The sequence below is a fragment of the Schistocerca americana genome, chromosome 2 (genome assembly GCF_021461395.2).
Source record: "Schistocerca americana isolate TAMUIC-IGC-003095 chromosome 2, iqSchAmer2.1, whole genome shotgun sequence".
Lineage (NCBI taxonomy): Eukaryota > Metazoa > Arthropoda > Insecta > Orthoptera > Acrididae > Schistocerca > Schistocerca americana.
In genome coordinates, this window is record NC_060120.1 from 714,755,894 (window position 1) to 714,783,128 (window position 27,235).

General features: G+C 43.3%; 1 protein-coding gene across 1 annotated transcript in view; it reads left to right on the forward strand.

The window, feature by feature from the left end:
• Positions 1-11,439: 11,439 nt before the first annotated feature.
• LOC124594372 (espin) overlaps positions 11,440-27,235 on the forward strand; it is a 493,386-nt gene continuing 477,590 nt past the window's right edge. Inside the window, exon 1 of the mRNA XM_047132740.1 lies at positions 11,440-11,534. The gene's annotated coding sequence lies outside the window, so the exon portion shown is untranslated. The remainder of the gene's footprint in view (positions 11,535-27,235) is intronic.

The window sequence follows — 27,235 nt, forward strand, 5'->3', positions numbered from 1 at the left end:
GAGAGCTCTCCTAAACCTGAAAGTTAGTTTGAAGACTGGAGTGCTTTACTAGGCATGGTCCTAGACCAGAGGTATTTCCTTGACTTCCTCCGACCTTTAACCAACTTCTCCCACCATTTATTGGGGAACTTATAATTACATGTGGGCCCAAAAGTACGGTTTGACTAGCGTTTTTCACGTGCCTGACTTTGTCAGCGGAGAAACAAAGGGTAACCTACAGTAGATAATCCAAATTCTGTTTGTCCCACTTAGTCCATTATTTAAACACCGGGTAAATAACAGGAGATGCTACTGTGCACTTCCTGTCTGTAATCGACGAAGGTCACATCGCTCCAGAAACTGCTTTCTGTTGTTTCTAATGTCGACGCTTGTGGCTGTTTCTTGCTACAAAGAACTAACAAGAACAAATATTTTTCCCAGTAAAGTTTTAAATGTCTCGCGAAGCCACCATCACAGAAGTAAATTCACACTTTACGCAGGATTCTTGATAAAAGCAGTGCGTGCTAAGTTACTGTGAGAGGAGGCGGCAGGAAGGGCATGTGGCCACCTTCTAACACTAACAAAGCCAAATTCAGAACAGCATGCTGAAGATACGACATAAAGCCAGGAAAAAGAAGAAGAAGAAATGGTACTTCTCTAAGTTAGTGTACATAAAGCACTCTTCACGAAACATACGCGCACTCACCTTATGCAGCACTGAAGATGTTACCGATATAGTTGGTAACATCTAAGAAGCGATCTAATAGATTACCTCGTTCGCCCGCATCAACGAGGTCTGCAGCATCTGCCTCGCAAATTCTGTATGTCTCCTTCATATCGTTTATTTGGGGCCGCTCAACTTTTAACATTAACAAATGCGCTAGAAAGTAATTCCGCACGGTAATGTTTGTTGACATTCTCTTACGTAGCTGAATCAGACGTTTCCTGCTTCGTCCACCCGGCAGTTGTTTTACCCTTCACTGCAAGGCTAACGGGTCTGCCTATGGCGTAGAAGGTAATTTCGCATCTCATTAACCAGGTACAACTGCAGTGTTATGAACTTTGACCCCTTGCAGTCCTCTGCTATATGTGTGTTCGATAAATATTTTATTTAATTTGTTTTCACAGGCTGGTTTATTTTTATAAACGACAACATTTTCTGTTATTTCCTAACATGCCCAGGGGAAATCTATGAAATGTTGAACGTTAAAGACTTTTAATATAAAATCCTCTAATAGTCCAGATCACAATATTTTAAAAATCATTGCCTGTTAGTTTTGGCTGAATCAGTCGTTACCGATCTGGGATGTTAGAAAAAATTGCGCATAAAGGGGAAAATGAATTTAGCATTAATGACAATATGTCTTCACATAATCTTGTGATTAGGCACTGCACACATTCTATTAACTGCTATGTATTTGCCTTCGTTTACATCATGCTAAATTTGTGAATGCGCTTTACACTATTTTCCCCTTTGTGCTCAATTTTCTGTAACATTTCAGATCTGAAGATATCTGATTGGTCAGCCGAAACTAGTAACCAGTGATTATTGAAATATTGCGATATGGACTATTAAAGGAGTTTATATAAAACATTTTTAACGTTTGACAATATTTTTTTCGTCAATGTTTGTGAGTACCACTGCAAAAACACAAATGCAGTTTAGGCTTTAAGTCATTATCAAGTGATGTAGATGCTAAAATACAGCAATAGTTAACATCCAGAATAGAAATAAAGTGGAAAAAGAAATAAAACAAAAATTGTGTGTGCCTTGTCAGCGTTCTTTATACTCACACGTGTCAGTATCACACACCACGAGAATGGTCTACGATGCTTACATGTGTGCACCACGAAACACGTTCTTCCAGAACCATTTCCACGTGTTGTACACGGTGAACTCGTACACCACCGACAGAATTTCGGATATTATTCTGAGATATTTTGGAGTAAGGGATTCGTGGTATAAAGTTGCTCGTTACAGAGTAATATAATGCAAATATGATTTATTCGGTACGCTACCCCAAATACCTTTGTTTTGTAAAAATGCTATGTGAAGACTAATATGGGCATTACTGCTGACAAAAGCAAGTACCACAAGTGGATACCGTCGACATTTTACACTGTTTGTCAGATATTTTCACCGCAATTCTGGTATAGTGAAAGTGAGGAAGAAGTGCAGGAACTGTTGAATGGAATGAACAGTCTAATCAGGGATACTGATTAAACGTAAACCAAATTAAAAAAGACGGAAATAAGGAGGCATTGCAGAAATGAAATTAGCAATAAACTTATCAAAATTGGGGCTCACGAAGTAGACGAATTTAAGGAATTTTGCTACATAGGCAGCAAAATAGACATGAGGGAAGGAGGAGACTAGCACATACAAAGAGGGCATTCGTGGAGAAAAGAAGCCTGTTTTCATCAAACACCGGACTTAATTTGAGGATGAAATTTCAGAGAATGCACGTCTGGAGCACAGCTTCGTGTGGTAGTGAATCATAGATTGCAAGAAAACCGGCAAAGAAGAGAATCGAAGCGTTGGAGACCATAAGAACACGTGAAACATTGATAAGAAGAAAGGACAGTGTGGTAGATTCAAAATGGTTCAAATGGCTCTGAGGACTATTGGACTTAACAGCTGTGGTCATCAGTCCCCTAGAACTTAGAATTACTTAAACCTAACTAACCTAAGGACATCACACACATCCATGCCCGAGACAGGACAGAGTGGTAGAACATGCGTTAAGACATCAAGGAAAAACTTCCATGGTACTTAAGGGAGCTGTAGAGGGTAGCGGAGAACAGAGATTGGAATGTATCCAACAAATAAACTGGTGTTCAAAACATAACTTTCGCCTGATATGATACTGCCAAGTAGCATAGCTCCATGAAACTTGGATCATACATAGAAAGAACTACTGCAGTACAATACTGTACAGTAGAGAAGGTGACTGAAAGAAAACGCAATGAGGCGAACAGAAATGACACATTTATCCAAAGGCAATAATTACACTGAAGTTACCGTGATTTGTGGTGGTACTCTGGACACTAAAGATGTGGGATAGGGTTTTGAACACGGAGTGTGATCACCACGGACAGCAATGTATCCTCTGCATCGTGCTCCATGCTGACCACGAGGTTGGTAATTAGTCCTTGTGGTAGGGCGCTCCATTCCACCATCAACGCGGATGATAACTGCTGGGGGGTCGTTGGTGCATGTGGAAGTTCTGCAGTACGTGTCCCCAGGGCATCCTATATGTGCTCGATGGGATTTGAACCGAGTGAATGTGAAGGCCAGTCCATTCGCTGAAGATCCTCTGGTTCCAAGAGTTCCTCCAGCTGTGCTGTTCGATGCGGTCGTGCATTGTCAGCCACAAGAATGAAGTTAGGGTCGAATGCGCCCGCGAAAAGACGCACAGGGGGGGGGGGGGGGGGAAGGAGTACAATGTCACAATAACGTTGCCCGGTGAGAGTGTCGTATTCAAAGATTTGGAGGCAGCACACCAAGGAAACATTACCCTTCCCCACACCATAGCGCCCGGAACTCCAAAACGAATATGTTCGACAGTGTTCCTGGGTGCATTACGTGCTTCCACCTTTCGCCACATGAGGGTACGTCCAGCATTACCACTCAGACTGAATCTCCTCTCATCCGAGAAGGGTACGCGACCCCACTCCGTGTTGTTTCAGCACCTGCGCTCTTGATATCATCGCAAACGGTGCGGCCGTCATACGGGATTTAACGGAACACAACGTACTTTCATCGGAAAAAGGAACCATCCTTATGCAGCCGCCGTGCCACTGTGGAGAGTGTCACTGCGTGCCTTGCAGTCCTGTTAAATGTGGTTGCAGTTGCATCCGCTGTTTGACATGGATCCCTCCTTCCCGGTTGCACGATGCAGCAGTCAACTGCTGTCCTAGTTGACCGTGGGAGACCATCTTCTCTCCTTCGGGCAGCAGTGCCTGTGGTTTGGAACGCTCCCCTTGCACGTGAAACAATATTGTAAGCAATGCCAAACTCTTGGGCTACACTCGTCAAACTTGGTCCTTCTTCCAGTTTCCGGATGATTCTCCTCGTGTAGCTCTCCAAGTGTTATCTCCGGGCCATGCTGTAGTGAATAAAACTGCCACAGTGCACTGCACTATTCGGCGAAGTGGTAGCCTGGCCCTTGCGGGATCTAGCTTGGTCGCTTGACTAGGTCCTCTCACGTTCCAGTTCAAAGTAGTGTCTATTGTAACCTTGCTTTGTAAGCAAGAAAAATAATCACTAAAAGTGATCGCAGGAAATAAAAGCCACGACAGTTTACTGTTGTCGTCATTAATTTCATTTAAAACGATAAGGAGAAATGTCTGATAGTGCTGACAGAGAAGATGAACAAAGTTGCAAGCAAATATTGGTAAGAAGTGGTTAAGCAAATCGATGGTGGGCAAATTGTGGAAGGAGGGACACGGTGCCGAGAGAAGCAGGATCCAAAAATTTATCCCGAACCAGAATAAATAAAATGTTCACTGTAAATATCTCATTGATGATGTATAGAAACGTATTATAGAAAGCAATTTCTGCGATATTATGAACGTTACCAAGAAAACCGTCTCTGGGAAACTCCGCAGATTTTGTCGCGTAAAACTGGACTTCCAGGTTTGAAAAGAAATTCCGAGAGGAAACTGTTTTATCTATGAGACTTCACTTTTAATAGGTGCCGAATAAAAGAGGGATAATTTATTCTTCATACACCCTATACCGTGAATAAATAAATGTGCGACTAGCATTTTCAGACAACAGTGACAGGCAACGTTTCATGTTGTTGTTGTTGTGGACTTCAGTCCTGAGACTGGTTGGATGCAGCTCTCCATGCTAATCTATCCTGTGCAAGCTCCTTCATCTCCCAGTACCTACTGCAACCTACTTCCCTCTGAATCTGCTTAGTGTATTCATCTCTTGGTCTCCCTCTACGATTTTTACCCTCCACACTGCCCTCCAATGCTAAATTTGTGATCGCTTGATGCCTCAGGACATGTCCCACCAACCGATCCCTTCTTCTAGTCAAGTTGTGCCACAAACTTCTCTTCTCCCCAATCCTATTCAATACCTCCTCATTAGTTACGTGATCTACCCACCTAATCTTCAACATTCTTCTGTAGCACCACATTTCGAAAGCTTCTATTCTCTTCTTGTTCAAACTATTTATTGTCCATGTTTCACTTCCATACATGGCTACACTCCATACAAATACTTTCAGAAACGACTTCCTGACACTTAAATCTATACTTGATGTTAACAAGTTTCTCTTCTTCAGAAACGCTTTCCTTGCCATTGCCAGTCTACATTTTATATCCTCTCTACTTCGACCATCATCAGTTATTTTGCTCCCCAAATAGCAAAACTCCTTTACTACTTTAAGTGTCTCATTTCCTAATTTAATTCTCTCAGCATCACCCGACTTAATTCGACTACATTCCATTATCCTCGTTTTACTTTTGTTGATGTTCATCTTATATCCGCCATTCAAGACACTGTCCATTCCGTTCAACTGCTCTTCCAAGTCCTTTGCTCTCTCTGACAGAATTACAATGTCATCGGCGAACCTCAAAGATTTTATTTCTTCTCCATGGATTTTAACACCTACTCCAAATTTTTCTTTTGTTTCCTTTACTGCTTGCTCAATACACAGATTGAATAACATCGGGGAGAGGCTACAACCCTGTCTCACTCCCTTCCCAACCACTGCTTCCCTTTCATGCCCCTCGACTCTTATAACTGCCATCTGGTTTCTGTAGAAATTGTAAATAGCCTTTCGCTCTCTATATTTTACCCCTGCCACCTTTAGAATTTGAAAGAGAGTATTCCAGTCAACATTGTCAAAAGCTTTCTCTAAGTCTACAAATGCTAGAAACGTAGGTTTGCCTTTCCGTAATCTTTCTTCTAAGATAAGTCGTAAGGTCAGTATTGCCTCACGTGTTCCAACATTTCTACGGAATCCAAATTGATCTTCCCCGAGGTTGGCTTCTACCAGTTTTTCCATTCTTCTGTAAATAATTCGCGTTAGTATTTTGCAGCTGTGACTTATTAAACTGATAGTTCGGTAATTTTCACATCTGTCAACACCTGGTCTCTTTGGGATTGGAATTATTATATTCTTCTTGAAGTCTGAGGGTATTTCGCCTGTCTCGTACATCTTGCTCACCAGATGGTACAGTTTTGTCAGGACTGGCTCTCCCAAGGCTGTCAGTAGTTATAATGGAATGTTGTCTACTCCCGGGGCCTCGTTTCGACTCAGGTCTTTCAGTGCTCTGTCAAACTCTTCACGCAGTATCGTATCTCCCATTTCATTTTCATCTACATTCTCTTCCATTTCCATAATATTGTCCTCAAGTACATCGCCCTTGTATGGACCCTCTATACACTCCTTCCACCTTTCTGCTTTCCCTTCTTTGCTTAGAACTGGGTTTCCATCTGAGCTCTTGATATTCATACAAGTGGCTCTCTTTTCTCCAAAGGTCTCTTTAATTTTCCTGTAGGCTGTATCTAACTTACCCCTAGTGAGATAAGCCTCTACATCCTTACATTTGTCCTCTAGCCATGCCTGCTTAGCCATTTTGCACTTCCTGTCGTTTCATGTAGAAAGCAGATTTTCGCTTTGTGCCCTTTCTCAACTATGACTATAATAGGAAAACTTAAGTCATATAAAAATGGACAGAAAAAATTAAAAATTCATAGAGACAAGGCAAGCTAAAATTTCTACTGACAACATTTTGCAAGACAGTGGTTCCCTACCTACTGCTGCCATACCATTTAGACCTAAACCCTGTAGAATGGGTCTGAAATCTTGCAACGAATGAGATCCGTAGTCATAATGCGAAAAGTATATCACTCTGTAACCCAAATAAATGACGGCTGATGATTTTATTGCTGATAAAAGAATGTCGTGTGTGGCCCTGCAGGACCCTATCCCTTCGATGTAACGCTAGGTCGGTGGCTTGCGCCTCAATTGCGACGCTTTTATATTGAAGTAGGTTTCCAGTGGGCATCACAAGGCTGAGAGGATCTCGTTCCAGGCCAATCCACCAAAAATAAAAAATAAAATAAAAAAAATGTAGTGATCGCTAGGAATCTAACAAACTAATCACACAGTCAGTTTTCTGTTGAAGCTTTGTTGAGGCATTAAAAGATTTGAGAGGCTGTGTCTCATGCCAAAAAGTGTTTGATGGCTACTGCTGGAGAGATACTGTGACAGACGAGGAAACTGAAAATGAAATCTGTCTGCATAGATTCGAACAACGAGTCGGTATTATCATCTCCAACTGAGGCAGCAGACGGCGAATCAAGTCACCGCTGTGGATAATACACACATCACTGGGGAAGGTAGTTTTTAACAGCTAATATAAGAAATATTGTATATTCTGTTTTTGTTTGGCTCGGTATAGGTACTTCATTAAGCGACACTTAAATGCGTGAAGCGTGTCAAAGCGCTCCATAATTGCTGGACTGTTCGCTATTGCTGTTGTCCCACCCTGCTTTTCGGGCGTAGAAACGACGGGCTGCCACTGTGACCAGGTTGCCGGTTTTGTTTGCCGCGTAATAACTAATTGCTGATTGACAAACACACTGCTTTTCTAATACCTTCAACTGGCTTGTGTTGCGGGACCAGCCCCATTTGTGCGCTATATTCGCGTTGACCTCACGCTGTGTAACGTCCAGCTTTTTGTGCACGGCTGGGAGATCTCTGGCAACAGACTCCCGCATTATCATTCAGTTTTACCGAGTTTCTCATGTGTTATGTTACTTTATCTATCTCGTCCTCACACTGAGGTGACAAAAGTCATGGGACACCTCCTAATAGCGTGTCGGACCGCCTTTTGCCCAGCATAGTGCAGCCACTCTCGTGGCATGGACTCAACAAGTCGTTGGAAGTCCCCTGCAGAAATATTGAGCCATGCTGCCTCTACAGCCGTCCATAATTGCAGAAGTGTTGGCAGCGCAGGAGTTTGTGGACGAACAGACCCCTCGATTATGTTCCATAAGTGTTCTCTGAGATCCATGTCGGGTGATGTGGGTGGCCAAATCATTCGCTCGAATTGTCCAGAACGTTCTTCGAACCGACTGCGAACAATTGTGACCCATTGACATGACGCATTGTCATCCATAAAAATTCCGTCATTGTCTGGGAACATGAAGCCCACGAATGGCCTCAAATGGTCTCTAAGTAGCCGAACATAACCATTTCCAGTCAATGATCGGTTCAGTTGGACCAAAGAACCCAGTCCGTTTCAGTATATCTATAACAGTGCCTTTTTGACAACTTGTGTCCATGGCTTCTTGGGGCCTGCACCACACTCGAATCGTACCATTCAGCTCTTGCCAACTGTAATCGTCACTCAGGCGACCAGGCCACGGTTTCCTAGAAGTCTAGGATCCAATCGATATGGTCACGAGTCCAGGAGAGGCGTTGCAGGCGATGTCGCGCTGATAGCAAAGGCATCGATCATCTGCTGGCATAGCCCATTAACGTCAGATTTCACCACACTGTCTCAACGGATACGTTCGTCATACGTCTCACATTGATTTCAAGGGTTATTTCACGCAACGTTGCTTCTCTGTTAGCTCTGACACCTCTCCGTCGTTAAGTGAAGGCCGTCGGCCATTGCGTTGTCTGTGATGAGAAGCAAAACCTGAAATTTGGTATTCTCGGCACGCTCTTGGCATTGTGGATCTCGGAATATTGAATTCTTTAACTATTTTCGAAATGTAATGTCCAGTTCGTCTAACTTCAACCGCCATTCCCAGTTCAAAGTCTGTGATTCGCGTCGTGGGCTTATCATCATATCGGAAGCCTTTTCGCACATCACATGAGTACAAATGCTAACTCCACCAATGTGCTACCCATTTATGTCTTGTGTAAGCGATATGGGTTGGGGTTGTTTGCGGGAAGAGACGAAACAGCGAGGCCATCGGTCTCATCGGATTAGGGAAGGACGGGGAAGGAAATCGGCCGTGCCCTTTCAAAGGAACCATCCCGGAATTTGCCTGGAGCCATTTAGGGAAATCACGGAAAACCTAAATCAGGATGGCCGGACGCGGGATTGAACCGTCGTCCTCCCGAATGCGAGTACCGATATGGTTCAAATGGCTCTAAGCACTATGGGACTTAACTTCTGAGGTCATCAGTCCCCTATAACTTAGAACTACTTAAACCTAACTAACCTAAGGACATCACAAACATCCATGCCCGAGGCAGGATTCGAACCTGCGACCATAGCTGTCGCACGGTTCGAGACTGTAGCGCCTAGAACCGCTCGGCCACACCAGCCGGCTGTACGCGATACTATGCATATTGGTGCCTCATGAGTTTGTCACCTTAGTGTAAGTTTTACAGAGCAGTGTAACTGAAACGAAACGCAATTACTCTGTTACTGGTCCGCGCTACATATTCCAGATTCGCTTTCTCGTTCCTTCTGAATATCGTAAGAACGCTTAGACGTTTAACTTGGCATCTCCGTTATTCTCCGACAATGGGCGTGAGTGGCGAATCTGCAGACGTGTTAGCTTACCGCGGAGACATAGGCACACGCGCGGCGGCGTCGCGCCGTCGCCGAACACAATGGGCAGCCGGCGAGCGGGCCGCACGATCGCTTTGTCTCGCGGCGCGGAATACGTTAGGCGCGGCGTGGCGTGTCGGGCGGCCGGCCGGCACCCCGTCTGCCGCTTCCTGCCGCCCCGCGCTTCCTGTGCAGTCGGCAGCCGCGCACTCCACACCACTCCAGTCCGCTCCAGTCCAGTCCAGCGTGCGTCCGTCCGGCTCCCGACGTGCGTGCGCCCTCTTCTCGCGGGCCGGCGCCAAAAGCGAAACATCGGGGGGCACGCGAGCGTGGCGTCCGAGAGCGCGCGCGCCGGAGCATCGGACGAGTTTGTGGAAAGTTAATTGCGGCGAGTAAAAGTGAGAAGGCTCCGCGGCTATCGACGGCGACGCGAGGGGGCGCCCCGGGCCGCGAGCAGTGCCCGCGCGGCCATGCAGCATGCTGGCCAGCTTCCTGGGCTGTCTGCGCTGCCGCAGGGGCGACGTGGTGCGAGTCGCTGACGGCGCCGCCCCCGCTCCCAGGGAGTATCGGTACACTTACAGGCGTCGCTCCTGGCCGTACAGTCCCGAAAAGCTCGCTTCCAGAGCTGCCGAAGGGGCGGAAGCGAAGGATCAGGAAAACGAAGAGCATCGTCTGTCGTCTTCTGGAGACGGTGCTGAAGACACGAGAGGAGTCGGTAATGGACATCATCAAAATGATTGCGCCAGCCCTGAAGAAGTTCGTGATGGGGAATATCCCGATCGAGACATACAGCGCAGTGCCACTCCTGATAATACCGATCTACTTGGCGCAACCAATATTCCTCAGAGCTCAACCGCCAAGACTGAAACCAACGGTGCGAGTTCGCTCAGCAGTGCACCTACCACGTTTACCGAAGTGTCTCTGCGAGGCGCGAGGTCTCGAAAGCAAACGGCTGCTCGACGTACGGACCGACAGCCGAGTGTGCCTGCCCACGACCTGCAGAACTCTGTTAAACGAGACACAGACGGTGACACGTCGTCTGTCTCTTCACAGTCGACGAGGACGTCCGTTGAAAGGGAAAGCGACGATGCGGCTGCGGAGCCACTGTTCGAGAGAAGAGGAGTCGCTGAACCACCACGAGTCCCCGTCGCTGCTCCAAGTGATGGTACTAGTGGATGGTTTTGTTGCTGCCATCGAAAGCCGAAGGTTACGAACCGTCGACCGGCACTGACACCGAAAAAGAGGTCTCGACTGCATACAGTTCGAACACAGGCGACGGACGTTCTGCAAACAAGTGTAGACGGGTGCAGTGCGATTTCAGTGAGCGCTGTCTCTAACGGCGTTTCGCCTAGTTCTCTTCCGACAGACGAAGAACTGGGTGTCAAAGCTATACAGGACAGTATTTGCCACAGTAGTGACAGCCTAGAAGACTACGGCCAACCGATAACGACCTCAACGCCCCACAAGAACGCCGATCTCCGTGACAAATCTCGTTTCCCAGATAGCGGGCGTCGACCCAGGAGACCGCGACAGGAAATTGCTCCCTCGGACCCGCGCTCTAGAAGTACGCGCTCGAAAAGCGAAAGGACTGAGGAAAGTATAGCCTCGGTGTTCCCGTCGTGTCCAGCCGAGAACGTGGTTTTCTCCAGTTCCGTCCAAAGGAAGCGAATGTTGCGGGAGAGCGACGGCGCTAACCGGCTGGCCGGGGATAATGACGGGGGATTCATGAGCGGCGAAGTGTTGCTGGACAGCCGCGTCGTCGCGGTGAGGGAGACCGCCAGGACTGGACCGGCGGGCGGTGGTCGCGGCGCGCGGTCGCTGTTTCTGTGCTGTGGCGGACGCGACGCCGGACGAAAGAAAGTGCTGTCCGGTGGTAGCGGCCGCCGGCAGTCCCCGCCCAGGCGGAAACTCCGCGTCGTGCTCCGGCACCGCCGCAGGAAGAGCGGGCCGCGCCACCACAGGGGGCAGCACTGCTCTGACGTCACCGATAGGCCGTCCCTCAAGGTGCACAACTACCGGTGAGTGCGGCCGCGGCCACTGAACCCTTGTGCTCACGTCTCCTGCCGAAGAAAAAAAAAAAAAAACTACGTCTTCAATTGTTCCCCTTGCTATTGGTGTCTACTGGAGACACAACATCTCCTTAAACATTAAAAGGGGTTTTATTTACCCCGACCATAACAAATAATTTTTTTTCCGGAAGCAAAAAGAAAATTTATCAAACAAATCTAGTTTAGCTAACAGGGGCCTTTCTTGTAACAGCGTTCATCACGAAGATATAAACAGCAGCACATCTTTTTAGGTTTCGTGCCTCAGTCTGTAAAAACGGAAACCTTACAGTATCGCTTTCTTGTCCGTCCGATACTAAAGAACCCTTTTTCTCACGAAAGTTCTAGTTTATGTCACATATTAAGGTTTACGGTCTTTTGGAGGTGTAAATATGTTGTTGTTGTTGTGGTCTTCAGTCCTGAGACTGGTTTGATGCAGCTCTCCATGCTACTCTACCCTGTGCAAGCTTCTTCATCTCCAAGTACTTACTGCAACCTACATCCTTCTGAATGTGTTTAGTCTATTCACCTCTTGGTCTCCCTCTACGATTTTTACCCTCCACACTGCCCTCCAATGCTAAATTTGTGATCCCTTGATGCCTCAGAACATGTCCTACCAACCACTCCCTTCTTCTTGTCAAGCTGTGCCACAAACTCCTCCCCAATTCTATTCAATACCTCCTCATTAGTTATGTGATCTACCCATCTAATCTTCAGCATTCTTCTGTAGCACCACATTTCGAAAGATTCTATTCTCTTCGTGTCCAAACTATTTATCGTCCATGTTTCACTTCCATACATGGCTACACTCCATACAAATACTTTCAGAAACGACTTCCTGAAATTTAAATCTACACTCGATGTTAACAAATTTCACTTCTTCAGAAACACAATCAAAAGATACGATCATTTATGTCACATATTTCGATACTCGAAAACTCACTTATTAAAACTTATAGCGTGCTTCCCGTTGACTTACCATCATGAAATTTGGCAAGAAGCCCGAAAATTGATAATTTGTAGTTCTATCGCAAGAAAACAATATTTTTTGTCATTTTTTATCCATTTGTCTATTCGTTTGTTAAGAACCTTTCTCTCTGGAACAGTTTAGCATACCAAATTCAAATGTCTATGGTTCCTTGGTGGCGTAAAAATCAAAAGATACGACCATTTATGTCACCTATTTTCATACTTGAAAACCCACTCATCAAAATCTATATCATACTTCCCGTTATCCTTGAATAATGAAATTTGGCAGGAAACAAGGTGTCCCGGTACAAAGAGAGGAAAAATCGAAAATTAATAATTTGTAAAAATATTTTCGTAATTTTTTATTCGTATTTCTGTCTGTTCATATTTTAAGACTTTTTTCTCTGCAACAGGGTTGGCATATAAGTTCAAATTTATGTCACATACTAAACTCTATGGTACCTTGGTATTGTAAAAGATTTAAACTTCTAAGTCAATGAAATCAGAAGATTCAATGATTTGTCACATATTTTCATACTCGCAAACTCACTCATCAAATGGCTCTGAGCACTATGGGACTCAACTGCTGTGGTCATCAGTCCCCTAGAACTTAGAACTAATTAAACCTAACTAACCTAAGGACATCACACACATCCATGCCCGAGGCAGGATTCGAACCTGCGACCGTAGCAGCAGCGCGGCTCCGGACTGGAGCGCCTGGAACCGCACGACCACCGCGGCCGGCAAACTCACTCATCAAAACCTATAGTGTATTTCCCGCTGACATACATTTCACACTGCAAGTAAAGTGAAAAATGTGAAACTTACTAAATTGTTTTAATATCACATCAAAGTATCTTTTGCCATTTGAAGAATCGCTGTATCCATCACCAGTCAAAAGTATAATAGATGAACATTACTGCAAGCAAACATAAAATGTACGTTGTAGTCGTGTTTTAGTAAGTAAATGAAAAGCGTTTATGAAATCATCTCTCTCTCTCTCTCTCTCTCTACATATATAAACTCAAGTTCCCTGCTCGGTTCTTTTTGTGCGTCTGCGCTAGTCTGAGGAACTGCTGTAGAGATTTTGATGCAGTCTTGGAATTCCCAGGACCAAATATTGCCAGTATCGGTATCCACGACAGGCAAAAACCGTTAAAATTCTCCATTCCCAGGATGGATGATTATATATGTTTGTATGGAACCCTCAGTGTGCTAGTCCTACTCGCTCATGACCATGTTTTTAAATGGTAACCTATCTTCTTTTACTCGGTAGTCCATTTAATTCCAATTGAGAAAACGTATCATAGTGTACAAGTTACGTAAACACGTTACTGAAAACATAAGACAAAATTAACTTCGACTCACCTGAACCAGCACACAGACCACGTGCTCAGAGTGACGTAACTCAGCCACTTGCTGAAGTTGCCAATAAAGAAATGGAAACAGTCACACATCTTAAGTTGAGGGTTTGTGTGAGCACAATGTCAAAAATGGAGAGGTGGTAGAAGTGCTATTCATTTACGAAATCAAGGACTGCCTTTACTGTGCATAACATATCGTTTAAAAGTGCTACAGTACTGTATCACATGTGCACATATTGTAATTAAGAAAAGTTATTACAATTACTGTTCTACTAACTTCCAATCTCAACGGATGAATAGAATTTCTACTTTCCTTTTGTTGGTGAACATTACACTCTCATGAACCTTCAACTACAGACGGTTGACTGAACGACCACTGGGCATTTTTGCAGTGTTTGTTTACTGCGAGTTCTAGCAAGTGCACGAGTGACGTTACCCCCACGTACCTGCACTGCTTGCTAATACAGTGGAGTCGAATTCAATTTTGCCACTTTTCTATTAAGTCGCTTTCTTGTCTGTCTGTCTGTTACTAATTTTGAGGTTGATTCGAAACTAACTTTCCGATGAGTTAGAGACAAAATTTTAAGCGTAGTTCAGAGCTAGAGAACAATGTAGTATTAACCCTGGATTACTAAATCGTCGTAAAATTTACGATTACAATAGGATATAAGAGACAATATTTTATACTTAATTCGGTATGTAACATGCAATTGGAGATCTAATAACTTAATTAACTAATGGGTAAGCTGTAAATTATGATTGCCTTTGAGTAAAATATAGAGTGATAAATTTTACGATGGTTTAGTAACAATGTACGGTAACATTTTCCCCCTTTAGTGTTATAAGATTAACCGCTTTCTTGTCGTCTGTGTGCTAGTTATGGCGGTGGGAGTGAATAAAGTTGGTAAAGCCTGGCATAGCAGCTACCTTGCACGACTGTCATATTGCACGTGTAGTATGGGAATGTGTTCCATGCGGTATGCAAGCGGATAGGAACGGCTGGGCAAAGAGAGACCAAATTTTGCAACTGATTTTAAACGAACTTCCCAGTGAGCTATAATCTTGAAACTTTACACTCAGCTCAGGTCTGCATAACAATACAATATCAACTGACTTTCTTGTCTGATGTGTGGCAGAGGATACTTTGTGTACACTGCCCTTTTCCCCTTTTCCTTGTTCCAGTAGCGAATGGTTTACTAGAAGAATGATTGCTGGTAACCCTCTAAATGAGCTCGATCTCTTTAATTTTTACCTTCGCTCTGTTTTCGCGAGATCTGCGTAAAACGATTCCAAATATTGGTTAAGTCAGATGAAGACAAACTGAAATAAATATGAAAACTACCACATGCCTCTGTCGTAATCTCATCAAAATATTTGAAACCCACTGAAAAAAACAATTCACACACAAAGGACCAAAAACAGAAAGTTGGTATTTAAATAAAAATGAGTATTTAATACATCACGGTTTTAAATCGGTTCAAATGGTTCAAATGGCTCTGAGCACTATGGGACTCAACTGCTGTGGTCATAAGTCCCCTAGAACTTAGAACTACTTAAACCTAACTAACCTAAGGACGTCACACACATCCATGCCCGAGGCAGGATTCGAACCTGCGACCGTAGCGGTCGTGCGGTTCCAGACTGTAGCGCCTTTTAAATCGGACTAAAGACTATATGAAGCCTGCAAGTTTGCTTCAGCAGTTTTGGAACGGATAACAGTAGCGACAATTTATGGTGCAGGTCATACGATAAGCTTTTTAAACGTAACGCCATCAAAATATTAGTCGATTTGCGTTTGCATCGTTAAGTTATTCTCGACTGAATATGTCGATTTACTAACCTGATTGTCTTCATTTGCGGGAAGTTTCAATTTATGCTTAACATAAAGAAATCTCCGGCTGAGACTCGTAAAATGATGGCTAAAACCTAAGGAGAGGCATCTATTAGTAAAAGAACGTGCAGAGAATGATTTCAGCGTTTCAAGAACGGCGATTTTTGACGTCGAAGACTGGCATGGTGGTGGAAGAGAAAAGGTTTTTGAAAAGCGGACCGAAACAATCATAGGAAGTCGTTATCGAAAGCAGTTGATGCGTTTTAGCTGAGCACTGAGAGACAAACGGCCACAATGCAGCGATAGGTATGAAAAAGAGGTTTTGCAGCATGGCAATGCTCGTTTAAGCCATGTCGTAAAGCACGTCAAAATATACTTGGAAACATCTAAATAATGTCTTACCCAACCCGCCGTTTTCTCTAGAGTTGCTCCTTCTCCTCCTTTTCCGATTAATGGTACACGATCTGGTTGCCCAGCACCTTCGGTCATAACAACAACAGCAAAACTGGACTGATTCATCGATCTTCTCAAAAGACGCACAATTCTTCCGCCGCGGTATAGGTATGGCCAGCTATGGCACAATAAAGCCTCGAACTTCAAAACAAATAAATAAATAAATATAAACGGAGAATGCATTGTTACAGACCTAATAAAATAATTCTCCTATCCCCGTGAGACACTTAAAGTAGTAAAGGAGTTTTGCTATTTGGGGAGCAAAATAACTAATGATGGTCGAAGTAGAGAGAATATAAAATATAGACTGGCAATGGCAAGGAAAGCGTTTCTGAAGAAGAAAAATTTGTTAACATCGAGTGTAGATTTAAATTTCAGGAAGTCGTTTCTGAAAGTATTTGTATGGAGTGTAGCCATGTATGGAAGTGAAACATGGACGATAAATAGTTTAGGCAAGAAGAGAATAGAAGCTTTCGAAATGTGGTGCTACAGAAGAATGCTGAAGATTAGATGGGTAGATCACATAACTAATGAGGAGGTATTGAATAGAATTGGGGAGGAGTTTGTGGCACAGTTTGACAAGAAGAAGGGAGTGGTTGGTAGGACATGTTCTGAGGCATCAAGAGATCACAAATTTAGCATTGGAGGGCAGTGTGGAGGGTAAAAATCGTAGAGGGAGACCAAGAGATGAATACACTAAGCAGATTCAGAAGGATGTAGGCTGGAGTAGGTACTGGGAAATGAAGAAGCTTGCACAGGATAGAGTAGCATGGAGAGCTGCATCAAACCAGTCTCAGGACTGAAGGCCACAACAACAACAATCCCCGTGCAGATTCCTAACCCTTTGCAGATAGTCCTGAAAATTCGTGATTGTGAAGTTTTAATAGCTATGAAAACACTAGTGACATCTAAAACGAAAAACAGGGGCGCATGGAGTACATAACTTATGCGTTAATAGTTCACTTCCGTATTATTATTTAATGCATGCGCCCCAAGTTCCTCGTTTCAAAGCTTACAAGTATATTCATAGCTATTAAAAACTCACAGTCACTAATTTTCAGGACTATCTTTTATCGGGTTACGAATCTTTATGAGGCTAGGAGAAATTATTCTATACATTTTAGTCCAATTTTAAAACGTGCTACATTAAACATTCAATTTTGTTTAAATAGGTATTGCGTTTTATTTTTAATAACTTTACGTTTATGCCAATGTTACACTTTGATATGTTTTTGAATAGATCTGGAAGAGAGGAAGCAGATTATCGAACAGAAAATAGACGTACTACTGTTCATATCTTCGAACGAACAAAGCTAAAAGATAGGCAATTATGCTCGTTATTTACCCCTGATATCAGAACAACTTTTTTTTATTTTGCCTCTGGGAAACAAGTTATTTGGTGTGGGCAAGGCAAATGGGACGCTCTGTACATCGTAATTAAGATACGTAAGGAATAGGTATATTGTTCGCACATAACTTGAGAACTATATATAATTGATCGCCCATAGCTGACTAAAGTTACTGGTAAACTAGCAGCGCGTATTTATGGACGGTTAAAACTAATTATTTTATTTACTTATTACGTTCAGTGAAATCGTAATACCCAAAGACACTCGGTTATGGAACGAGTCGGTACAGAGTTTACGGAGTGCTGAATAGAAAATTTATAAAGAAAAGAATTAAAGAATTAATAAAACACAAAAAAGTGAGTGAATATTCGAATAAATAACACAATACAGAGAAAAGTTCTGAGCTGCTGCGAAGAGCTCCTGTGCAAAGTAGAAGTAGTGTGCCACAGGGAAACCTCTCAACCTGGATTTGAGTACTTGCGATTTATCACTCATTTGTTTAGTCTGATGGCCTTGTGGTAAAGTTCGTGTCCAAGAACCGACAGGTCGCGGGATTGAATCCCATTCGTACCACGAAATATTTCAGCCTGTCTTTAACTTAGCTCTCATATCTTAATGATGTGAAGATTGTCTAGCAACTACACGTGTTTCTCAGTTCACATTCCATTTCTCTGCTGCGATTACGGTGGCAGTTAGGGACACTCAAGTCGCCGAAGAGACGTCCAATTGAAAGACCTGCGCCAAACCATTGAGCTATAGGGAATTATTATTATTTAGAAGCTTATTGAAAACGAAACCTGCTGAATATGCACACCTTTGTCTACAATGCTTACGGTAGTTCTGTACAAGTTCATATCGTTTTTCCGCACGGATGGTGATAAGTCAACCGTATTATATCAACAGCCTTAAGGCTTGTTTCTTGAAATGTATTACATAACTTGAAATGTAATGTCCTTGATCTCATCCCTCTTCGCTGAAAGTGCAAAGGGTGTCCCGTTACATGATTATGTGCTTTGACGGCATGTAGTAGAGACCAGGAACTGTAGTGGTACCGTACAGCTGAACTCCCAATAACTCTGTTTCATAAAAAAGGATCACACAAAAATTCCATAGGTTAACTAGTAAGCTGGTTACAAAAATGAATTTCCTCCTGTTTCAAATAAGTTGTTAGTTTTGATTACTTTTCTGTGTGTGTGTGCGTGTGTGTGTGTGTGTGTGTGTGTGTGTGTGTGTGTGTGTGTGTGTGTGTGTGATCGTAGCTGTTTCGTGAGGCAGAGTTCGCATGTTACAGCCCTACCTCGGATAAAGATACTGTTGTAGCAGAACTAAGCTTAATCATCGTTACTATAAATCGCCCTGTGGTAGAATACCCTAAAAACAAGTCCTTGGTTAAATGATAAAAGACAACACTGAAAAAATGTAGGAGATACCACGTGTGTACTACATTTTTCGGTTGTCCCTTAACATTAGTCACTGTTGCCACATTAATCACATTATTGTAAATATAATAATTAGTAGGCGCTATCGCTGTTGCATTCAGCAGACGTGGATCATAGAAATAATAGTACCTGAAATGTTTGTGCTGGAGCACCAATCTGGTACATTACTGCACATGTGTTCCTTTTCAAAACGATTCGCGCGCCGTCCCCTCTACAAATTCTCTGATACGTAATTCTAATTTAGAAGCGTCCTGTATAAGAGACGAGGTTTCTGTAGCTGATGTCAGTTTCTGTATAAGTGTTCTGGATGTATGTAAACTGCCCCGGCGTTTCGACCACTTCATCAAGTTAATTAATGATGATTATCATCTAAAAACACTGGAACGTGTGATTCCATGCTCCTATCTTTTCCTTGTGAGTAATTTTGTCGTCGCTTTGAATAAGCTTTCGTGTACAATATATTTACATTTTACATGAGCAATATATTTGAAAGCATGTGCTTACCTGAAGTAATAGATTAGGTAAATATAGACGCCCAAACATGCACACATATACATAGGAATTTAAGATTTTTCCGATGCACACTCTGTTTATTTGTAGCCAACTTCGAAAAGACATGCGAATATCCTGAAGAAACTAATCGTTAACTTGCCTGGTCATCGAAGTAGTGGGCAGGCTATAAAGTCATACACCGTCTCGGGCTCACTGAATTCAACCATTTGGTTAGATGAATCTATTCATAACTTCATACTTCAACGCTTTAACAACACTGATGTAATTCCGTAACTTAAAGTACATGAAACAGACTAGAGATAATATCAGTGATCTAGCGTGCCTGTTTCACTTTTTTAAATTTTATTTCTCTGCCGTTTGAGTACTTGGCCACACCTGATGCAACAGGTATCATTCTCAACGATGCCGATTTCAGTAACGGTTTTCCAGAATATATTTTGGACAACTCTTTAACTCTGCGTTTGGCAAGAATTTCCGTAATGAAACCAATTTTAAGGAAGTCAACTACATTGTTCCACTCAAATAATGTGTCTTTAGATTATGATAAACGGTCGTTGTGTGGTTGTCACTTGCCGAATGGTGTAAAAACCCAAGTAAAAATACAGTATGTTCAAATGTGTGCGAAATCTTACCCAAGTAAAAATATGTTAAAATGTGTGTGAAATCTTACGGAACTTAACTGCTAAGGTCATCAGTCCCTAAGCTTACACACTACTTAACCTAAATTATTCTAAGGACAAACACACACACCCATGCCCGAAGAAGGACTCGAACCTCCGCCGGGGCCAGCCGCACAGTCTATGACTTCAGCGCCTTAGACCGCTCGGCTAATCCCGCGCGGCTCTAAAACGTGTCTACCATCGTAAAAATGTATGCTGAAGAGTGTAAATAATTTTTAAATAAGATAAGGCAAATTCACTACTCGTGGATGGTTTAGTAAATGTCCGTAAAAATCTTCCATTTTGTGGTAAGGACATTCTCTGGATTTATTTCACGAGTTATGATTTTTGTAGAATCTTCGTATCCCACTTTATTTTAGTATCCAGCCACTTTAAATGGTTCAAATTTTTCCCTTTTTCTTATTTACATCCACGCATGTTTGTGCATCGGATCTATAGCAAGTAAATTTTATTCTTTCTTCATACCATCAATTTCGTTTTATCTCTGTTTATATACTTACAGTCCTCTTTTCTGCTAAGCAGGCTGCCTATTCTTCTCAACAAATGTACCTATGGATTCCTTCATTTCGTTAAGAGAACCCATATCTTATGTGAACGTTACCATTGCTGTCCGTTCTTCTTTCAGTCGTGTTTCTCAGTTTCTGTTCTGCTTTCTTCATTGCTTCCTCGACATATCAATTAGCAGTGCTTAACTATAAAATTACCTAACAATTTTTATTAACACAAACTTTTCTCTCTTGATTTTCCATTTTTGTAACTCACAATTGGTTTTTATACGAGAGCGTGCTGAAAAGTAATACCACCGAATTTCTTATTCTGTTCTGAATACCGGATGATGTATTCCGTGCTATGGAAGTTATTCATTCGATTTTCTCTCTACCCTGACGCAAGTTGAAACCCTCTGCCGCTAGAGGGTTCCGAATGTTGGCGTGTCACAGAGCATTATGTAATGTAACTATGTCGGTGCGTGAGAAACAGCGTGCTGTAATCAAGTTTAGAATTCCAAGAGTTCGTCCTCACACGGAGCACCCTCTCCTTCAGCATCACACTGCCAGGCCAGACATGAGCGTTGCGAGATCTACAGCCGCGCGGGATTAGCCGAGCGGTCTAGGGCGCTGCAGTCATGGACTGCGCGGCTGGTCCCGGCGGAGGTTCGAGTCCTCCCTCGGGCATGGGTGTGTGTGTGTTTGTCCTTAGGATAATTTAGGTTGAGTAGTGTGTAAGCTTAGGGACTGATGACCTTACCCGGGTTCCCGGGTTCGATTCCCGGCGGGGTCAGGGATTTTCTCTGCCTCGTGATGGCTGGGTGTTGTGTGCTGTCCTTAGGTTAGTTAGGTTTAAGTAGTTCTAAGTTCTAGGGGACTGATGACCATAGATGTTAAGTCCCATAGTGCTCAGAGCCATTTTTGATGACCTTAGCAGTTAAGTCCCATAAGATTTCACACACATTTGAACATTCTTTTCGGACATCTACAACTATCCGACGCCTTGTGGCCAGTCTCATCGATCGTCCTCCATACAGTCCCGACTTGGCCCCTTCCGATTTTGATCTGTTTTCAAAACTTAAAAAAACTCTTTCACTTTGATAGAGATGAAGTGGTGCAAGCAGAGGTGAGGTTGTGGCTCCGTCAACAAAACGAAACAGTGACTGTATCAACAAACTGCGTCGCCAAGGTGATAATGTTGAGAAATAAATATGTACACATGAAGAATAAAGACGTAGAATGTTAATAAAGTTCGTTTTATTTAAAAAGTGTTGAGAGTTTTCACATAAAAATTCGGAGGAATTACATTTTGACACGCTCTCGTAATAGTTGTAGACTGCTTTTCAGTTTAGGTACTTTATCGTAATTCTCTCAGTGTTTCGAATATTATACCTCATCTTACAGTGGCTCAGGTCTACTCTATGCCTCTAGGTATCATGCGATTTCTCCTTTCTCCCTTCAGTTACGAAGAACGCAGCCTGAATTGCTTCTCTCGTGCCGTTACCTAGGCTAAAGCGAGACTGATTTCAACCACTTCCTAGCGTTATTATGAGTATAGGTTCTTATAATAAAACGCTAAGTTAAAGGGTAGGCCATGCGTGACCGCGGAAGGTCAGGTTCGGTTCAGACGCAATTTGCTGCAGTGAACCCCTCAGAAGTCACCTCCTGTTGGTGGCTCTGATAAGTGGCCTACTTTTAAGTAACGGTCAATAAAGACGCAGGTGTTAGAGGCAGACGGGCTGGAGAGAGACGTTTCAGTGAAGACGTGAAGTCGGCAAGAAGTGACCTTGAGCAGACCTTGCGGCGCCTGGGAGAGAAAGAACTGCCTCCAGCGCCCGACAAACGGGACATCGTCACAGGCCGGTGGATGTTCATGGTATCGACAGGTCTTTGGTGTGAACACGGAGAACAAGCCAGAATGGGCTCACCCCGCCAGGTAATGCCCCCCGCCCCTACCTCTCCCAGGTATCGAAGCCATTTTTTATTTTTTTAATTGTCCACACTTTTACTTTGTGAATATGCTCGCCGTAAAGTTGTTATCTCATTCACTTTGCCAAGCATTGTTGTTTGTAAATTTGTGTTCCGAAATGAAAATATTTTAGCGAATGACGATATGTCGCGGTAGCTGTTATCGAGTACATATGGTTAAGCGGCGGCACTTGAATTCGACATACACTATCTGACCAAGTGCATCTGGGCACCCCTATGTAACGCGGAATTGACCTGTAGATATCACGAGAAGCGGATCCGCTACTATATGAGGGGGCGAGTACTACTGTGTCGCCAGCAGGGAAGCAGGAACAGCAGCGTGGGCAGGTCAAGTGAGGACTGTGATATCGAACGTGGACTATTCATTGGATGTTAGTAGCTTAGTAACTAACCCATCAGAGACATTTCAAGCCTTCTAAAACTGCAAAAGTCAATTTAAAAAAAATTATTTGAACTACAGAAGTTAACAAGGTGTACTTTTCTGTTGATGGTTTGTTTTATTTGAGTATCTCCCACGCCTTACCGAAATTACGTCTTGTCTGAAAAGTGCTGAGAGTGACCATGACTCAAAAGCAACGTAACTGATATTGAAAATTGTGTGTACCTAGCGAATATTTTCAGTTTGTCGCAGTTGCTTTCGAAGTGGGACCATGTCGATTTTTCACAGTGCCTTTCTTTATGCAGGGGTGGCCGGATTTCTTGTATACACATACTTAGACCACTGACTCTGCTAGCTCGCATCGCTCTCCACTTACGCCCTACGGTCTGTGTATAAACCTCCGCCTGTTTACCGCGAGATTATACTCCAGCGACAGAATTTACGGCAAGCGTTCTCTTCACATTCCAACGTTTTTCCCCTCTTGAGGTTACGGTAACAAATTCTTTCTCCGGTTCTGCTCTCTTCCATCCGTGTGTCGATTTTCCTTGATAACTTGTAAGCTCGCACTTCCTAATTGCGTCCCTTTCTCTTTCAAGATGCTGTTCTAACCACTAAGAACCGGTTCAGGACACGCTTTGTATAGTCAGCTGCCTATGTGCAGCACGGCTGAGGAGAGACACCCAGACCGTACTAAACGAGAACTCTTTCCTAAATCGACTACTTTCATTTGATTATTATAAGCGTGAAATAAGCGAAAGCGGAGGCGTTTTCGCTAGTGTTGTAAGAAGTGAATCTTACAAATGGCAGATAGCGAAAGTTGTGACAGAGCAATCATAGCTGTACATATTCACAAAATAAGAGTTTTCTTTATGAACTGTCACAGCATCGACTTAGCATCAGTTTCAGCTGGACAAGGATGAGAGAGATATCGGCCGAAGCCTTGTTAAAAGAAACGTCCCATTACTGGTTTAAGAAAATCCCGAAAAGCTCCACGTAGTATGCAGGCTGTTTAGATTAGACTCCTTCTCGGTAGGATTTCATCGTAACCACTCACTATCGTGGATCTTAATTTCATTTTCTCATCGTGATTATTTCGCGATACGTATGTGAGAGAAAGTAGTATGTTACCCGACTGTTCCTGGAACGTATGCTCTCGGAATGTCTACAAGAAAACGTCCTCAAGGTGCGCAATGCCTCTCTTGTTGCGTTTGCCACTGCACTTTGTTGAACGTCTCCCTGAGCCTCACGCGCCGACTAAACGATGCCGAACCAACTGCGCTGCTCTTCGTTGTATCTTTTTTATCTCCTCTATTGCTCCAAACTGATGAGGAATACTCAAAAATCCGTCGCATAACCGTTTTGTAAATCACTTCTTTCACAGAGGAATTGCATTTCGTCAGTGTTCTTCTAGTGAATCTCGGTCTGGCATCTACTGGACCTGTGTTTTCTGTCATTCCGCTTGAGATTGTTCCGGATCATTAATTCCAGTTATTTTACGGTAGTAGCTGTTCCCAGGGATTTGTCACCAAATAGTGTAATACGAGGGTTATCCAGAAAGTAAGTTCCGATCGTTCGCGAAATGGGCACTACTGTAAATATCAAAAATGTTTTATTGGCAACAGCTAGTCACAACTCCCAGCTAATTATCTAAATAATCGCAGCTCCGACTTAAGCATTTGTCGTGGCGTTGTACCAATTTTCAATACCCTTGTCATAGAAGGCAGCAGCCAGTGCTTTCCGCTAATTCTCTAGGCAGATCTACAGCTCGTTGTCTGTGCCAAAATGTTGTTATCATAGTCAGTGGTTCGTGCGACGAGAGAGGAAACTCAGGGGGTCAACTGCGGTCTGTAATGTGGCTGATCAAACAATTCCCACTGAAAACGCTGCAGGAGGATCTTCATTGCCCCTGTAGAGTGCAGCTGAGAATTGTCATGAAGAAGGAACGGCATGACAGTTGTGTTACGTGGGCTGCATAGCTTCAGGCGAAATTTCTCACCAGGCCCTCGTACTTGGCGGGAGACACTATTTTCTAGGTACATTTACGTGCTCACTGTGCGCTCAGAACTGAAAAGAGCGATGTGACGCGATCGACGGGCGTACTACAGACACTGCCCAAGACATCTGTGCAAAGCTTCATCGGATTTTTACAGTGGTTTCCATTTCGCGACCGATTGGAACTTAGTTTCTGGATAGCCCTCGTAGAACAGTAGCCGGGGAACAGTTCGCCGGTTCCTGCGCAGAAAGTTACATTTACGTGAGTTCAATGTCAACCAAAACTCCCCCCACCAGTATTTGGTCTCCTCCAGATCTTAATGTGTCTGTCGTCGAGCGAGACCATTCCAGATCTATCTATTACACAGGGTGAATCACCTAAAACTTGCACCGCAGAGATTGCGGAAATGGGAAGTGCTATTTCCGTGCGGTTTTCACAGAATGAATTGGTAGTCAGGGGTTCGCATTGTTAGCTAATAAACAGATTTTAGTAATATTAGAAAGTGTATTTTATGCGCAAACATAGACATTCTAAATGGAACAATCGCTATCGACACTAACAAACTAAAAGTAGTATAAATTGGAATGTCAGTGATGTTTGCTGCGGGATTTTAGTACGAGTCGTTTACGAGTTATGGTATTTTGAGAAGTTCCCAAACCGACACTTGTACAATACCTGTGGTAGCACACACTAAAGAAAGACACAAGTAAATACACTAGTTATGTGGATTGTAACCAGTAACGAGGCAATTGACCATCGCGGGTTGTATTCAAAATGACCATCGCAGCAGCAATACACGGTTACAGTCTGGTATGGAACGACTGCTGCACATGTGCTAGCAAAAAATGGTTCAAATAGTTCTGAGCACTATGGGACTTAACATCTGAGGTCATCAGTCGCCTAGAGTTAGAACTACTTAAACCTAACCAACCTAAGGACATTACACACATCCATGCCCCCATGCCCGAGGCAGGATTCGAACTTGCGACTGTAGGAGTAGCGCGGTTTCGGACTGAAGCATCTAGCACCGCTCAGCCACAGCGGCCGGCACTGCGTCCAATCCAGCGATTTGGAAACAGTCCGTGAAGCCATGCTGTAGTACCGGCGTGGCCTTAGCCTTAATGCTCTGGACTGGCGCGCTTCGATTGCTTTCCTACGTAGTGGATTTGAAGTGCGTGAAGTTCTTTAAAGGAGCATTTTATTAAAAATCATTTTTTAGCTATTTTAAGGAACACTTTTATCTTATAATAAATATAGAATTTAAATAAAAATAAAAAAGTTAGTTCTGGAGAGAATCGAACCAGAATATTTACGAATCGCGCTATTTTACTGCTTTAAAAAAGGAGAGTATCTAAGGTTCCATTGTTAGAATGCGCTTGTAGCAAATGCTGCCACCTGTTGGAGGGCATGCGAGACGGCCCACCAGTGTGTGTCCCAGTTGCAGGGCGAGCGGCGATGACGCGACGGAAACAGGGGAGGTCGGCGGACCTAATGTTTCCTGCCGGGGGACGCCGCAATTCCGGAAACCGCCGTTGCCAACTGTTGTCCTCTGCTACTGCTGCCTCGCACAACAGAGCATACATTACGTTTTTAAGGTTTTTCAGTTCTATATTTGTCACTCGTTACAGAATATTAATTCCACATCTAGATAATTCCTCCCTGTAGTTAAAAATTGAGCAAACTACTCAAGTATGGAATGAAGGAGTACTAGAAAGAATAGGCGATGAAAAATTACCAACAGCATTGAGACATACTATCAGGGCATATGCAAATACGTCTAGTAATTGTTTTTTAGAAATTATTTTTGTAGTCTTTAATTGGGTTATAGAAAGGGGAAAATGGAGGAAAAGTTACTGTCTTGCCAGCTGTACAAAAAGTATCTAGATACTGCAGCATCATGAGTAAACACATTTTCTACATGTTTATATGTAACACCGTGTGAAAATACGTAGTTATCAGTCAATAGCGCACTCAATACAACATGGAAAAAATACTTCTTTCATTTTTGTTTTTAAGATATTTGTTAAATTCAGCTTACACACCACCTAGAATATAATATCCAAACGAAACGTTGAATGAGATTATTTATATGAATATCGTGACAGGTCAAAATAACCTCACCAGTGCAACATACACAAACCGTCATGTAAAATCAGAGATTGAGTGATTTGCACATCTTTTCTTGTTGAATGCGGTAGCTGAGGCTACTGAGGCACACTAGTGCGGTCGG